General features: G+C 33.9%; 2 long non-coding RNA genes across 2 annotated transcripts; both read right to left on the bottom strand.

Annotated features, from left to right (window-relative positions):
• Positions 1-10,378: 10,378 nt before the first annotated feature.
• LOC117781506 lies at positions 10,379-10,702 on the bottom strand. Its single transcript, XR_004617169.1, has 2 exons — positions 10,618-10,702; positions 10,379-10,541 (listed from the first exon to the last, which is right to left on the bottom strand). It is a non-coding gene; the product is annotated as an uncharacterized LOC117781506 (long non-coding RNA).
• A 469-nt stretch (positions 10,703-11,171) lies between these two features.
• On the bottom strand, positions 11,172-11,668 carry LOC117781507. Its single transcript, XR_004617170.1, has 2 exons — positions 11,590-11,668; positions 11,172-11,513 (listed from the first exon to the last, which is right to left on the bottom strand). It is a non-coding gene; the product is annotated as an uncharacterized LOC117781507 (long non-coding RNA).
• Positions 11,669-15,010: the final 3,342 nt, after the last annotated feature.

The raw sequence follows: 15,010 nt of genomic DNA, 5'->3' as shown, positions 1-15,010 counted from the left end.
ATACTTCTCCACACGGCGGCACAAAAACAAAAAAACAAAAAAACAAAAAAAAGCTACAACAAATACAGTCGAGAAAACGCGAAAGGAAACCATAAGTACAATAATTGAAGAAAATGTCAGCTACACACGATGGTACGTGACTTAATAATGCCCCTTGTGTGCTATAATAACGGTCACAACGTGTTGCTCTCTTCTGCAGCTTTGGTAAGTTTTCTTGTCATTGACCATTTCATATCATTAAGTTTATGTCTTGGCTCCAAAGGCACAAAAGTTGACACCAGTTTTTGCTAACAATAATAACCAGCTATGTAGTTTTAATTGATAAACTGTTGAATTTATGGGATGAGGTTACAGTTGAAGTTGGGATTGACAAAGACTCCAAAAGTAAATGTAACTTATTTATAAAATTCGTTTACAATACACACAATTACTGCTAAATAAACTAAATTTAAATGTATTAATTTCTATTCAGCTCGAACTAATGTTTTCAATAAATAACAAATGATGATCAGGAAAAAATATATCTAAAATGAAAACCTTGATTTTGTTTACGAAATACGCAACAATTTGTTCAGCTGGAAACTAATTTGCATGCATTTCAATAATTCAGAGCATCAGGGCTTTTAGTGGGCATAACCACAAATGCCCCGCTCCCTTTATTTTACAATCATGGGCAGAATGACCGCAAAGTTAGCTGTCTATGTGATTTTCAGTATTTTTGTTCATAATTAAAATGGGTACAATAATTTCGATAGGAAAATATACAGTGTACGATACGGTAATTATTCAACAAATTAAAATCTATAAATATTGTATTTAATTTGTATGCTAAAATAATAAACATTGGTTTTAGCGGTTAGTTTGGCAGTTACGCTTGTTTGTCAGTTGGCTCGAATGATTAAATTGCGGTTAGCTGATCAAGTGGTCAAATGGATTGGCTCCAATGACAACTTTAGATGACAGTAATCAGCCATTGTGTGAAACTAGAATGTCAATGAGGCGTGCTTTTAAAATATTTATTTAATTCACTTAAATTTTTTAACGTTACTTACAAGATATAAGTAATTTTAAGCTTAAACATTATATGTAGAAAAATTGGAAAATAAAATAATTGAAGGATGCAGCACTACACTAGATCCTCATTGAAAATTCTGGTAATCATGGATTAAAATCGTTATCAAAACCGTAACCTTTAAACGGTATTAACAGATTGAAAAATAACCTATAAGTAATCGATTTACTTACAATTATGTTGTTAAAGTGTTATCATCGTCTTTCAAATTAATTTGGATTTTTAATTTGAATATCGATCCTATTAGACAAATCTTCTTAAAATTAAAGAATTTTAATATTAGCTTTTTTTAAAACATTTTTATAGCTAATTTTCAAAATATCAAAGCATTCAAAATACCGGAAACTGGAAATCAAGGTGGCAGTACTGTATTACGATTCTCGTTGAAAATATTGGTAATACAGATAGAGCCTTGTAAATCAGGCAGGTTTTACACTTTTCATTTATACTTTGGAAACTTGTTAAGTGATTCAAAATCATGTTATGGTAGAATATAAAAGTTTTTACAGCCAGCTTCCATACGAAATGACATTAAATTGCTTACCACGCCCATATCATTGGCCCAGGAACAACAAATCACATTGGCACCCGCAATTTGCAAAACCCTCATAGTTGTTGTAGGTGGCAACCCACATACATACATATTCTGACCATCATAGATACAATAACGAGAATGAAAAGGACAAGCAGCTGAAGGAAAACAAAAAAAAAACCAAAACAAATTACAACTGTTGTAAAGTGTCATTTTTCAAAGTGCAGAAGCAATACGATCTTTGGGGCTTAGGGGGCGGTTGGTGAGCAAGAGGAGTTGGGGTACAACGCAATGTAGAAATAATCATAATGGCCCAGCGCATACATATTTGAGGCGAAATCTTGCGTGGAAATGTTGCAAAAACAACAGCATAAAAAAAAAAAATAAAACAAAAAACAGAAAAACAGAAAAAGAGCGGCAAAAACAACAATAAGAAAAATGTGAGCAAATTTCGCTGGCAGCGCAAAAGAAATGAGGAGAAAGACAACAGCAAGAAATAAAGCAAAACAGAAAAAAAACTAAACCAAATTCCAATTTGTCAGGAATTTGTTCAATTTCAGTTCTGCTTTGTTGGGCGGTTCGTTCGGTCGCCACTGCTCCAACTATCCCCCACTCTCCCCCACTCTCCGGCACCATCTGCATGCTCCACACGTGCCGCCATGCAAAACCATAAGCATAACGGCTCTACCGACCAACCGACCGACTTCCACTGGCCATTATAGAGCTACTACGACAAATCGCACACATTTAACACACACACACATGAACACATCTGCACACACACGTTAAGGAAGAAAACCCAAAAAAAAGTGCATACTTAACAGGCACACAAAAAACCAGCAGGCGAAACAGCTGTTCAAAATGGCTCAAACAACGTCGCAGCTTGTCGGCCATACACATCGATAGAGTTGAGCTCGGGAGCCGTGATTTTTTTAATAAATACTGTCAATTTGCCTTTAAATTGATTCTACATTAAAATTAAAAAATTAAATTATTTTCCATGACAGTTTTTTTTAAGTCTTGAAACTGTCATAGCTTTGATAAATCGTAGCCGATTTTCTTGCGGAGTACCAATTTGATCTTTATTTGGCCTCAAATTTAAAACTACATCAAAATTGGAAATTTCAATTTTTTTCTTTCACTTTTAATTTTTCCATATTTTCTATTTTTGTTCAATTTTCTATACTTTCCACTTGACTTCCACTAATTTAAAATCTTCAAACTAACACAACTTTGTCAAATCTTAGCCAATTTCCTTGCGGAACATTAATTTTCTCATTTTTTGACCTTTTATTTGATTCTACATCAAAATTGAAAAATTGAATTTTTTTCTATCAATGTCCTTTTTTGTCATAATTTTGATCCCTATTCAATTTTCCATAAATTCCCTTGACGCTATTTCAAAAACTTCACACATTTCAGATTATCGTTATTTGACTTCTAATTACGATACGCATTAAAATTGGAAGATTAAATTTTTTCACTATTCTGTTTTTCTAAAAGTGTTTGTGAAAACGTGATATTTGCGGCTTGCAGCTCACGACTCACGCGCTCATCACAAACTCTTGCTGAAAGGAGTCAACATCAAGTTGTGAGTGTACTTGTGACCGCCCCTAATGACATTCGTATGTTACTGCAGACATTTGCAACTTGGCCATTGAAAATTTTGGAATCTCTGCTTCTTAACTCATAAACACACCAAACCTGCAGGCATGCAATTTAAAACGCTAACTGGAAAAATTACATGTGAATTTGGTTAGTTTTTATAGATGTGCGATTGGCATGTTGCTGGCTCGATAAATGTATCGAATGTGCCAATTGATAACGGGAATTTATGCTAAGTGCAAGCGCCAAAAACCAATTGTGTTGCATAATTATAGGCGCTGAGCTCATTTATAGTCGCCGATTTACCTCTGCAGCTGTCGAGGCGTATAAATATTTGAAAATTCAGTCGAAAGCACTCAATTGTTGGCATTTGAAATGCCAATGTGTTCTGTTACCTCCACACCAGCAGTTGGCTAACGTTTTAGCCATGGATTTGTGTGTGACTGTGTGTGGGTGCGTGTTTGTGTGCGTGTGGGTGTGGCTGTCTGTTTGTGTGTGTGTGCGTGTCTGTTTGTGTGTGGGATTTATAAATCTGTCGGCGCTTGTGCGTCGAGAGTTTTAATTGAATTTTGAGTGGCGTATTTAGGGATTTGTTATTTTTAATAGAAAGGCCACAGAGAGTCAGAGAGAAAGAGAGAGCGAAAGCGAGAAAGATATAGTTACAGAACAATAGATAGCAATGATAGAATTTCAATGCGAACAGAAAATACAGAACCAGAAGTTTTCCCTTTTCGCTTTCAGCTAAACAAAAATTCCAAAATAAAGGCAAACATTTTTATGCAAGTGAAATTGAAAATATATGGATTTTATTTGCTGACCTTCCAATATTGTAACAAAGCATTTCTGCTTTTGTTTTTTATTTGGTCAAGAAAATAGTTAAAGGCAATGTATTATTGGTTTTTATCACTTTGAAACTGAGCTTTTCCAAAATCCAATATCTTTTTGAAATGAAAAACTTATTTGTTATCGAAAAATTTTACACATATTAATATCAATGATTGTCACTATTGTTTGGTACATCAAATTTGTACAAATAAATCTGACAGACGGCAGAAACAAATAGTCAAGTATTATTGCCCTTTTATTTTTTGCCAGCCACATATCAAAATTGTGTTATAAAAAGCAATTTGTTAACGCCATAAAATCTCAATACCCGCATGCTTTTTATTATGCTCGATGACCAATTTGAAAAGCAATATGCGGACACGGTCAGGACATGGACCATGCCCAGTGTAACGCCCACTTCCGGACAACGGACAAAGGAAAACCCGACTACAATCAGCATTTCAACCAGCTACTCTCTTCAATTTACAACTTGCTATTTATTTTTCGAGCAACATTTGTGGCACATGTCACATGCTACTAGCATTCAACGGGTGCTTGTGAGTGTTCCTTTTTTCCCCATTTCTTTTTGTTTTTTGTTTTTTTTTTTGTTTTTACGAGTTCGAGTGTGAGTGCATTTGTTGTTCATTTCATTTAAATTACCCTGTGGCTGACCTCCTTGTCACAAAATGGCGGTGCACCATATTGAAACAGTTCGAATTCAACGTCCAGTCCACAATCAAATGCGAATACGAATGCGAATGCTCATTGAGAGCCCCTTTTGAATGGTCGACAATACCCAGTTGGGTTTGGGTTCGTTGGTACATTAGAGCAGTTTGGGAATGACTGCTTTTGTGGTTTTTTAATCAAGTTGTTTGCGCACAAATGTTGTTGTTGGTGTTTTGGTTTGCAGGTTGTCAATAAAGCAATAAAGCACGAAAGGCTCTAGAGGGAGACTTCAGAGAATGTGGCGATACTTAAATAATTGGACAGATAAAAGGAGACAATGAGCACTATTATAAGTCAAAACTATACAAATAATAGAAAAAATAAATATTCAATGGTTTCATTGGTTTGGCATAAATATCTTTCAAGTTATTGATTTTCTCATATTATTTAAATATTTCATTACCATTGTCTATATTATTTTCTCATTGATCTTTTCAATTATTTGAAATCAAGTATGTCGGTATTTTGGTATTGGTAACGGTAACCGGTTTTTTTTTTGTATATTTCAGTTTCTAAAAACCTGTAATATTTCAGTTTACCAAAAATTAATAATAATAATTAGTTGTGAAAATGTTTATAAATAAACCAAAAGTCTACGATTTCCGATTTTCCAATAATATCTGATACTCAAATTTAAAATCAATTACAAATTCTAATCGGATAATACCGATTTATATTAATGAATATAAGTATGTATTTTTTTTTTTAATTTGTTTAAATTGTTGACAATTTAGCTTTAGATTATATTATTTAAAAATACTTTTCGCTTCTGGCTGTAAAATTGGGCTTATGTGTCATTAAACAAGCCAAAAATGTTGTTATGGCATTTAAAAATGATTGCCTATTTTTTATGCCATCAATATAAAAACATTTATGACTGCGAAAGCGACCAAATATTATTCTTCTGTTGCAGATATTGCGCTCTCATTCTGCGCCTTACTCACTCTCTCTCTCTCTCTCTTTCACTCTTTAGTCTACCTTTATATTCACTCACTACGCTCCATTTACTAAGGCTATATAAAGGCACGCACTCACACGCACACATACATGCACATACATATATATACACAAATACTAAGTCTTCTGTCAGCACACATATGTACATACATAAGTATGTAATGGGCCAACGAAAAAAATGCCGTTGAAAATCGCTGTAATACTTTTTCATCAATTATATGATGCGCAAAAAAATATATGTATGTATATCTATGCTAAGATTTACAATATCAAACACACACTCACACACACGTCCAAATAGACAGGCATTACTTTATTCTCTCTCTTATTGAGCTCCTAACTCACAAACACACACACACACACACAGATACACATACAGTTGCACCGACATGCTCTAGATGGCAAACGCGTCATACTTTACTACTTACTAAATCCATTACAAAGTATTTACGTAGAAAATTGCTTTATATCTCTGCATATCTCTTCAGTTGCCAACGTTCGTCGTGTGTGCACAGCAACAACAGCAACAACAACTAATGACAGACGACACGCTAGTCGACGTTGCCATACCCTGTAATCAGTTTTAAATTATTTATTTATTGATTTAACGTCAAATAAAAGCAGTGGAAAAAAAGTCAGTGAGCAAATAAATTAAATATTTAAAAATATCTTAAAAAGAATTTTTCTCTCTAACGGCTTTAGTTTCAATCAATTCATTAATCTGTGAAATTCTAAAAATGTAAAATTCTGCACAATGTACAAAATTACAGGGAATAAAAGTAATTATAAATAACAAGAATATTTCCAAATATTGTGGCTAATATTTTCAATAATCAACACTTTTCTTCATTTTACAGGGTATACAAATTTAAGTACGTGGGAATAATAGTAAAAGAAAAAAATATAAGAAGCTTTTGTGTGGTGTAGTCGCTCTCTTCCCCTCTCCTTCAATCTCTTTTTACCCCCATGCTGATGGCTGTAGTCAGTGAGGTGGTCGGGGACTCAGAATTCTGGCTTCTGGCTCATCACTGTTTGTGTATAGTATTTTGCAGGAGCAGGCACTACTTCATTGGATCTCGGGCCTCTCAGGCCAAGTCATGACAATGGCAAGACAAAATGGCTGTGTGCACCAATTTATGTGATTTTTCGTAAATGTCAGTGGCAAATAAGAAAATATTAAAATAGATTTGTGCACTGCAAAAAGACAACGGACACGAGTACACTGCAAAAGATTATGATGAAATAGATTAAGGATACAAAAAATGCTGACAAGGCTTTGCCCTGATTGCATGTCAAATGATATAAATGATTAAGCTGCGAATTAATCAGCCGTTTTTACGAGGACCAAAAACTAGTATTATGTTAAGAAAGACAGAAAGCGAGAGAGTGTCTTAAACAGAGACTAAGAATGATTAAAACATGTTTTTTTTTTTAATTTTATTGCTTTACCACATCAGAATTAATTGCTTTTCATTTTTTTTTGTTAGAAGTATAATTTAAATATGTAATTTATTTTCTGGATAAAAAGATAAAAATATGAAAATTTATATTTTATCTAGATTCTATAATTGTCAGAGATTAAGACACTCAGATATAGGAAATATTTTTATTTCTACTTTAAATATATGTGTTATTTGACTTATTTTAAATTGAATCTTTTTATATTTGACTCTAGATGCTATAATTGTCAGAGATTAAGACACTCAGATATAGGAAATATTATTATTTCTACTTTAAATATATGAATTATTTGACTTATTTTAAATTGAATCTTTTTACTACATTTTCACTAATATTTCTTGCAGTTTATGGTAGAGTACAAAAAAAACCCTACTCTTTTACCGAGAAGCTGATGATATCCACACTGGCAAGATGTTGACACTAAATCACAACCAAATTTGTGTTGTGCCTTTCCCCTACTATGAAGTCATAAAAAATGGGAAATGAAAAGCGGAAACTGCCGGCGGGAATGTGTTCACAACGGATTTACTTGGGAAATTATTCATACTCGTTGTCACTCGTTAGCAATGTGAACAATAAGATGGAATTACACTTACTCAAAAAGAGTAAACGAATAACATATATGCTAATTTTTAGTGGTTTTTCTAAATATACAGTTTTTAAGGAAAATCCTTCGCTTAACCTGCCACTGAAATGTCATTGGATTCTATAGAAAAAGTGTCGTCAAGCTGAAGGAGGAAAAGCTTCTCTGATTTGCTGTATGAATCAGTCTAGCGTGCTATCAATTACAGTGGCAAGTGTTGCACGTGCCACGAGTGCGTCCAGTTACTGTTGCAACTGGAAACTTGCAACATGCCGCTGCCTGTTCCCTACAGATTGCTCAACTTATTTCTTATTGTGTCGAGCTACTTGGCATTTTATTATCCTTCTAATTTCATGTCGCTTTTTTCTTGCATTCTTTTATATTATTTAATTTCTTTTGCGTTGTATTATTGCTGCATTTTTCTGACAATCTCCTTTTGTTGCTGTTGCTTTGTAGTGCGCTTCGAATTGTTGCACAATTTTTTAATTTTCTGCATGACGCTGAACAAAATGCAGGAAGATACAAACCAACTTCTTAAGGAATGAGCATTTTAATCTAAAATGGGCCAATGGGTGACTTGTCGTTCTGGCCAAGATGGAGACATTTTTGGTTTCTTATAAATTAAGCTTTGACCAGGCTTGTTTGATTTTCTATACTTGGGCCAATTATATTAAAATTACACCACAATTGTGCGAATTTTCAATGCAGATTTATGCATTCAATTAGTCACAAATAACCACACAATTTACGCAAATTAACCCATACACACACACTCACACACACACACACACAAATACGTATGCATTCATGTCTTAGATAAATAATGTCATAATAATAATTCAAGTTGCCACAAAACAAAACAAACTTCAATTTCAGCCTTATGTTAATTGGCTAACTCGACCTTTATCCAAATTCCAATTGAAATTTATGCTCTGTCCAGTGAATGGCAATCTATATTTACACGTGTGTTTCCTTTGTGTGTGTGTGTGTGTGTACGTCGAGTATGTGAATAAATATTGGAATATAAAGCAATAATATTCTAAGGCCTTGTAATAAGCCTAATTCCAAATACATTTGCTGTCGGCACTGCAAGGCGACAAATGCATCTCAAAACAATAGCTGCAATTTAATTGGGTCGCACTAAAGAGTGAATACTCTATAAAAACGGCAGTTTAATATGGTCCAACATTTTTATTCCTTTTTCATTACGTTATGAAATTGAAAAGCTCAACAAAAACATGTAGAAATTTTTGAAATAATTTGTAGGTTAAAGAGATTTATTGTTACTTGAAATTTATAAATATATAAACTAAACAATTTAATAACAAATCAATAATACTTACTAAATTTATAAATATTTTGTATAATTTGCAATATATTAAAAACCATAAAAATTAATGCTAAGAAACGCTTGAAAGTTCTTAGAACTTTCATTAAACATTCACCTAATTAACAGCAAACAGAAATTCCCTCTTTATATTTCAGAATGCACTGGATCGAGTATAATAATACTTGAACCTTTATTGCATTAAATATGTTGGATAATAAGACTTAAAATTAAATTACAAGTCGTTCAGCGGGAATGCGTTTATAATTAGAAGGATGACAAGCAGCAATTGCAATTCGTATGTAATTAGAGATGAAAACGTTTTAAATTTTGTCTGTCTGTGTGCTTAATGTAATGTGTAAGGCCCAAAAGGATTACGTAAGAGGACTTGCAACTGGACGTGGGACATGCGACTCGTTTAAGTAACAATCTTATGACATATACGATTTGAGTTGAAGAGGTCTGACTGTTTGTCTGACTGTCTGTGTGTTATAAAATGACGCTTCAAATGTTGCACGTAATTGCCGTGTCCTTTGCAATCATCTCTCTCACTCACATTTCCCTCTCTCTCTATCTCTCAATTTCTCTCGCTTTCTGTGTGTGAAAGTTTGCCTAATTGCCGCAAGTGCTCGTATCATGGCTTGTATGATTTTATAATTGGGTTAGGATTTTAAGCACAGCATTTTGTAATTTAAGTGAAGTGGCTAATAGATCTTCCGATTCATCTCCCCGCTTTCAGCTGGGCAATCGAAGTCGTCTTTAAATAATAATCCAATGTTAAAGCAAATTCTGAATTAATAACTCGGCATTGTACCACATGGCATATGGGCAACCAATGCAGTTGCTAAAATCGCCTCTGAGGCGTCTCCAGCGTGCCTCTGCAACTACTTGCAACTCTGCAGCTTGCTGCATTGCATAAATTTTCAACATCACAGCCACAGGGCCAAGTCGGGAGTTCCAATCATTAATTATAGTCGTATGTATGTGGCGCGTTGGTCAATTTCTAATTGGTAGCAAGTAAGCAGAGGTTTGGCCCGAAACATGTTTGCTTGGGGAATTTCCCTTCTTCCCTGTTAGCTCATATGGCTAATAGACACAGCACAATTGGCCATTGTCTACAATTCGATACAATCGAAATTATAATTAACTTGATTGCCTTCGTGTTGATTGCGCTATGCAAAATAATATAAATTTGCCCGGGTAATTTCTAAACGAGCATTATCATTTTGAGGAATTTAAGGATTTCGATTATATTTTTAAGATTTTGAATAAATTGAAACCAACTTTCGATTCAATTATTGACGATATTTATTAGTGTATACTTAGTCACCTCAATGAATTAAGCGACATTTCGAATTTTTAAATATTTAGATTTGCTAGCTTTTCAGCAGAGCCCAGGACACCTATCCATGATTGATACAATAATTGCATGTGTGAATAGAAATATCAGGTTCTGGAATATAAACATATAGTAAAATGTACAACTCGTAATTGATAACACGTATGTTAGATATTTGTATGATACTTACCACGGGCCAATGCCAGGAAACCGATCACAAGGATAGTGGCAAAGAAGAATAGCCGCATGATTGTTGATTCTTCTATAAAGACTTGGGTGAAACTAATCTAATTAAAGAGCCAGCATGGGACTTATATGGGGTCTGTTTGATAGATAAGAGTGTAATACTGAGACTGGGTTTTTTTTTGCACGTTTCCAATTGCTATTCTCCAAGTCAGTTTCGGTGTGGCTTATGAGATTAAATATAAAGACATTTGGCTGGAGAATTCCCATTCACAAATGGTTTATTCCCATCAGAATGGTACTAAAATTATTTCTTTGATTACAAATAATATTTTTTCCAATCTAAAAATGATCCATTTATAGAATTATCAATTCAATTATTTGTCATTAACTAAAAACAAAGGCCATTGACAAATGTTCTGTAAAATTTCATTGTGCATTAAAGTTATTAACATTTTTTGTTTACCTTTAAACCATTTGTTCCCCATTTTATTACCAAAACTTGCTCCAATGATTAATATGAATTTCCATTAATCTATCACAAAATAAAAACAATTAGTGTTTTACAAAGCATTTAAGTTTTTTTTATTGAGTGCTAGATGATATTCGTATCGCCTCAAAAATAAAAATAATTGTTACTCTTGGGCACAGTGTATCAAAGTCACATTTGGGAGTTTTCAAAAATAATATTACATAATTGTTATTGAAATAATGCAACAAATTATCGTCTGCTTGCATAATTATTCCCAGGAACAATAATTATTATTATTATAACTAAAACAATATCAAATTTTTTTAAATTGATCAGCAGAGTCAAGGACACCTAACCTTGATTAGTGCAATCATTGCATATGTAAATATTTATATCTTGGGGATCGGCAACCGGTTCCGCTACTGGATTGGCTGTAGATGGAAATAATATTTAAATGTACAACTCGTAATTGATAACATGGATGTTAGATATTTGTATGACACTTACCACGGGCCAAAGCCAGGAAACCGATCACAAGGATAGTGGCAACGAAGAAAAGCCGCATTATTGTTGATTCTTCTATAAAGACTTGGGTGAAACTATTGCTATTAAAGAGTTTGCATGGGACTTATATAGGGTCTGTGTAATAGATAAGAGTGTAATACTGAGACTGGTTTTTTTGCACATTTCAATTTTCAACTATTCATGTGATTATATGTGTGGGTCATGGGGTTGAATATATAAATTCATTTGTGAACTGGCAATGTCTTGTATTGAGACATAATGAGAGAGGTATTAATATTTTATGTTTAATTTAAACAAAGTGTTTTTCCCAAAATTCAGACGGAATTATCAATTTAATTATTAATAATAACAAAATTGATTATCGCGAATGCTATGTTCCCATTCCAAATGGTTATTCCCCTCACAATTTATGTATTCCTTATCAGAATGTTATTAATATTATTTGTTTGTTTTAAAAATAACACAGACACACAATAAAAAAGTGTTGTTCTGATCTGGGGGACTCAACCAATTTGGCGGACACATTTTTTTTTTTAAATCTTCATCGGATTCTTATGAATCTTGGTACTTGGAGGGGTTTGAGGTCGCTGATTACGAATTTAAGGTCAATTTTAAAAAATTTAAAAGGTGAATCAATCAAATATGTTTTTTTGAATTTTTAAAAATTCGGATTCGTATTCAGGGACCCCACCACAACCATATAGTTAGCATAGTGAGACCCCCAGATCAGAACAACACTTTTTTTTGTGTGGCTGTGTAATTAGTTTTTAATTTTCTCTTTTCTTATAGCAATAATAATAATATTTGATATACCACATTTAAATTAAGCTATTTAAAATTGGTTAAAGTTGTATAAAGTTCGACTGAACTAAAAAAAAATAAATTGCAATGTTTACATATTTCTTTTTCTATAACTGCTTGGCAATTCTTCTTTAACATTATGAAACTTGCATTCCTTTGCTCATTAAAAAACACACTGAGTGCCAGTTTGTGGGGCGGATGAATGAAGGCGGGATAATAAAATTACAATTGAAGCCTCGACGACAAGTAGACGGCAAATGTGCTGAATCAGCGCAAGGAAATGTCGTATGACATGTCAGGGAATGGAAAGGCAGGGAACTGAAGGGATGAAGAATAAAGAGTGGGGGCGTGGCAAATGTCAAATCAAATTTATTGACTTTCATTGTAATGTCGGGTAGTTAAGAGGGTGCAGCGACAATGACACTGTGAATCTAACGACTAACCCGCAACCGATTCATCGACTGTTTTGCGTTCATTCAAATGTGCAAAGCCAATGACAAGAGAAGAAAGGGGGGGAGAAAAATAGGAAATGGGAGTAAATATCTCCCCTATAATGTGCACCTTTTTGCAAAGCGAATTCAACCCGATCTGTGCGCGATTAAAGCGTCGATTTGCGGAAAGCGGAAAGCGGGAATGGGAATGGGAACCAATAGCATAGACAATCAACAGTCAGCATTCAAAGTTTTCACACTTTTCTCTGTTCGGGTTTTTGTCATTTCCTTTAGCTAAGCACAATGCCTGTTGGCTGTGCACTATAAAAATCATACGCTTTCATTCTTTGCTTGGCTTTCAGCTTTCTTTTCCCCTCTCTTTCTCCCTCTTCGTTCAGTCGTTTTTCATTCGTTGTGCCATCCTTTTGTACCACGTTAAGTTTGACAATTATTTGCATTGTTCAGTGAGTCGTTTGTTGAACATTCCCATGAATCGGTAACTACAACTTGAGTGTCTATAGATTGAGCATCAGCTAGTTGGTTAGTTAGATGCAGTTACCCCGCATCCCTCTCAGTTTATTGGTATATATTTGTAAGTACTTGCTTAAAATGTAGATGTGTGTTTAATAATTGTAAGTACTCGAGATTGTGGAAAGAATTTGTACATCATATGTAGAGAATTGACATAATATGACATGGTAGTGAAAGCTTTGATAATCCTAACTGTGAAGTTGTTCATCAATTGGCATATAATACGTCAAGATACAAACATCGAGTTTTTCAAAGAAAAATATAATTCTTCTAATTTGATGCAGAGGTGACATAAATCGCTTATGCAAAAGTCGAGTTTTCATTAAAAAACTTCTGATTTCGTAAGTAAGCCTTTAGCTGGCCTGTAACTTTTTTTAATATCCGTGTGCTTTTCTCTTCTTAACCCAAAGGCTGTTGCTAAAGGGCGTCTTGCCAAGAAATCACTTTGATAATTTCTGCAACACTTTTGCCAGTCTCAGTCTCAGTCTCTCTCGCTCTTGCTCTCTATCTGTTTCCCCCTCTTTATATGCCGTGTCGTGTTTTTAAATGGCTGCATCCGCTTCCGTTTCCGTTACGTTTGACTTGCCTGCACGTAAATTGTGTGTCATTTCAGTCACTGAGTTGCTTTTTTTTGAGACTCTTTCTTTTGGCTTTTTTTCAGGCTTCCTTTTGTCGCTGATGTTGGCGGTAAATTTTAGTACAATGCATATATAATCTTTTTCACTTATCTTTGCATAGTTTCCTTTTTGACGGTGGCAAAAACTTTTAACGGTCTGAGGTTAAAAGTAGCGTCATACATTTTGAGCCTGAGAGCCTTTGAAATGAATGAATAGTTGCAAAAGGTGTGAAAGTTGGAAAGCAAAGCAATTTCTGCTGAATTCGTTAGTTTTGTTAACCTTGATTTATGAGTCAATTATACGTTGACAAGTTGAAAATACGTTAGAAGAGATTAACATATGTTCTACTTTAATAAAGTCATAATATGTTGAGATGATTGCAAGGCTTCTGAAAATTTATAAAAACAAATTCTAAAGTATTCATATCTAAGAAGAGTATACCAATTTTATTTTATTTAAGTAAATGATTACTTTCTGATTTTAACAAACTGTCTTGCTATCTTAATAAAGATTCAAATGGCAGACGAATCGTTGGACCCAAATAAATTGCTGAAATCTCAGCCGGAACTGGATCGCAGCAAGATATTTATACTTTTGGGCAAATTAAGTATTTCCTTGGGCTGTTATCAACCGAACTTTGATAATTTTCTGGAAGTTTGTGAGCCACAGAAAGCAAGGGCTGACATTGAACTTTCAGATATTCAGAAACATTTCAAACATCTCCAATTTAAAAAGGATCGCCAGGAGAATGCATTGCATCATCTTCGCGCAAAACTCTTTTTTTATCTCTATGGAAATTTGGCTAAACTGCAGACAAATGACAAAATGCGTCACATTTATCTGATATTATTTTATAAACTATTTGACGCGGACAAGCCAAAGCAAATGAGTCTGAAGGAGGTCCTTCTTTATCGAGAAGGATATACAGATCGCCTAACCGAGCTGGTTCAAAGGCTTAAGCATATCAACATGATTGAATTGCAGACATCCCAATTGACAAGCAGAATTAATAAACTCTCTAAA

The sequence above is a fragment of the Drosophila innubila genome (genome assembly GCF_004354385.1).
Source record: "Drosophila innubila isolate TH190305 chromosome 2L unlocalized genomic scaffold, UK_Dinn_1.0 4_B_2L, whole genome shotgun sequence".
Taxonomy (NCBI): Eukaryota; Metazoa; Arthropoda; class Insecta; order Diptera; family Drosophilidae; genus Drosophila; species Drosophila innubila.
The sequence above is the reverse complement of the archived record's forward strand: the minus strand, read 5'-3'. Positions and strand labels throughout refer to the sequence as shown.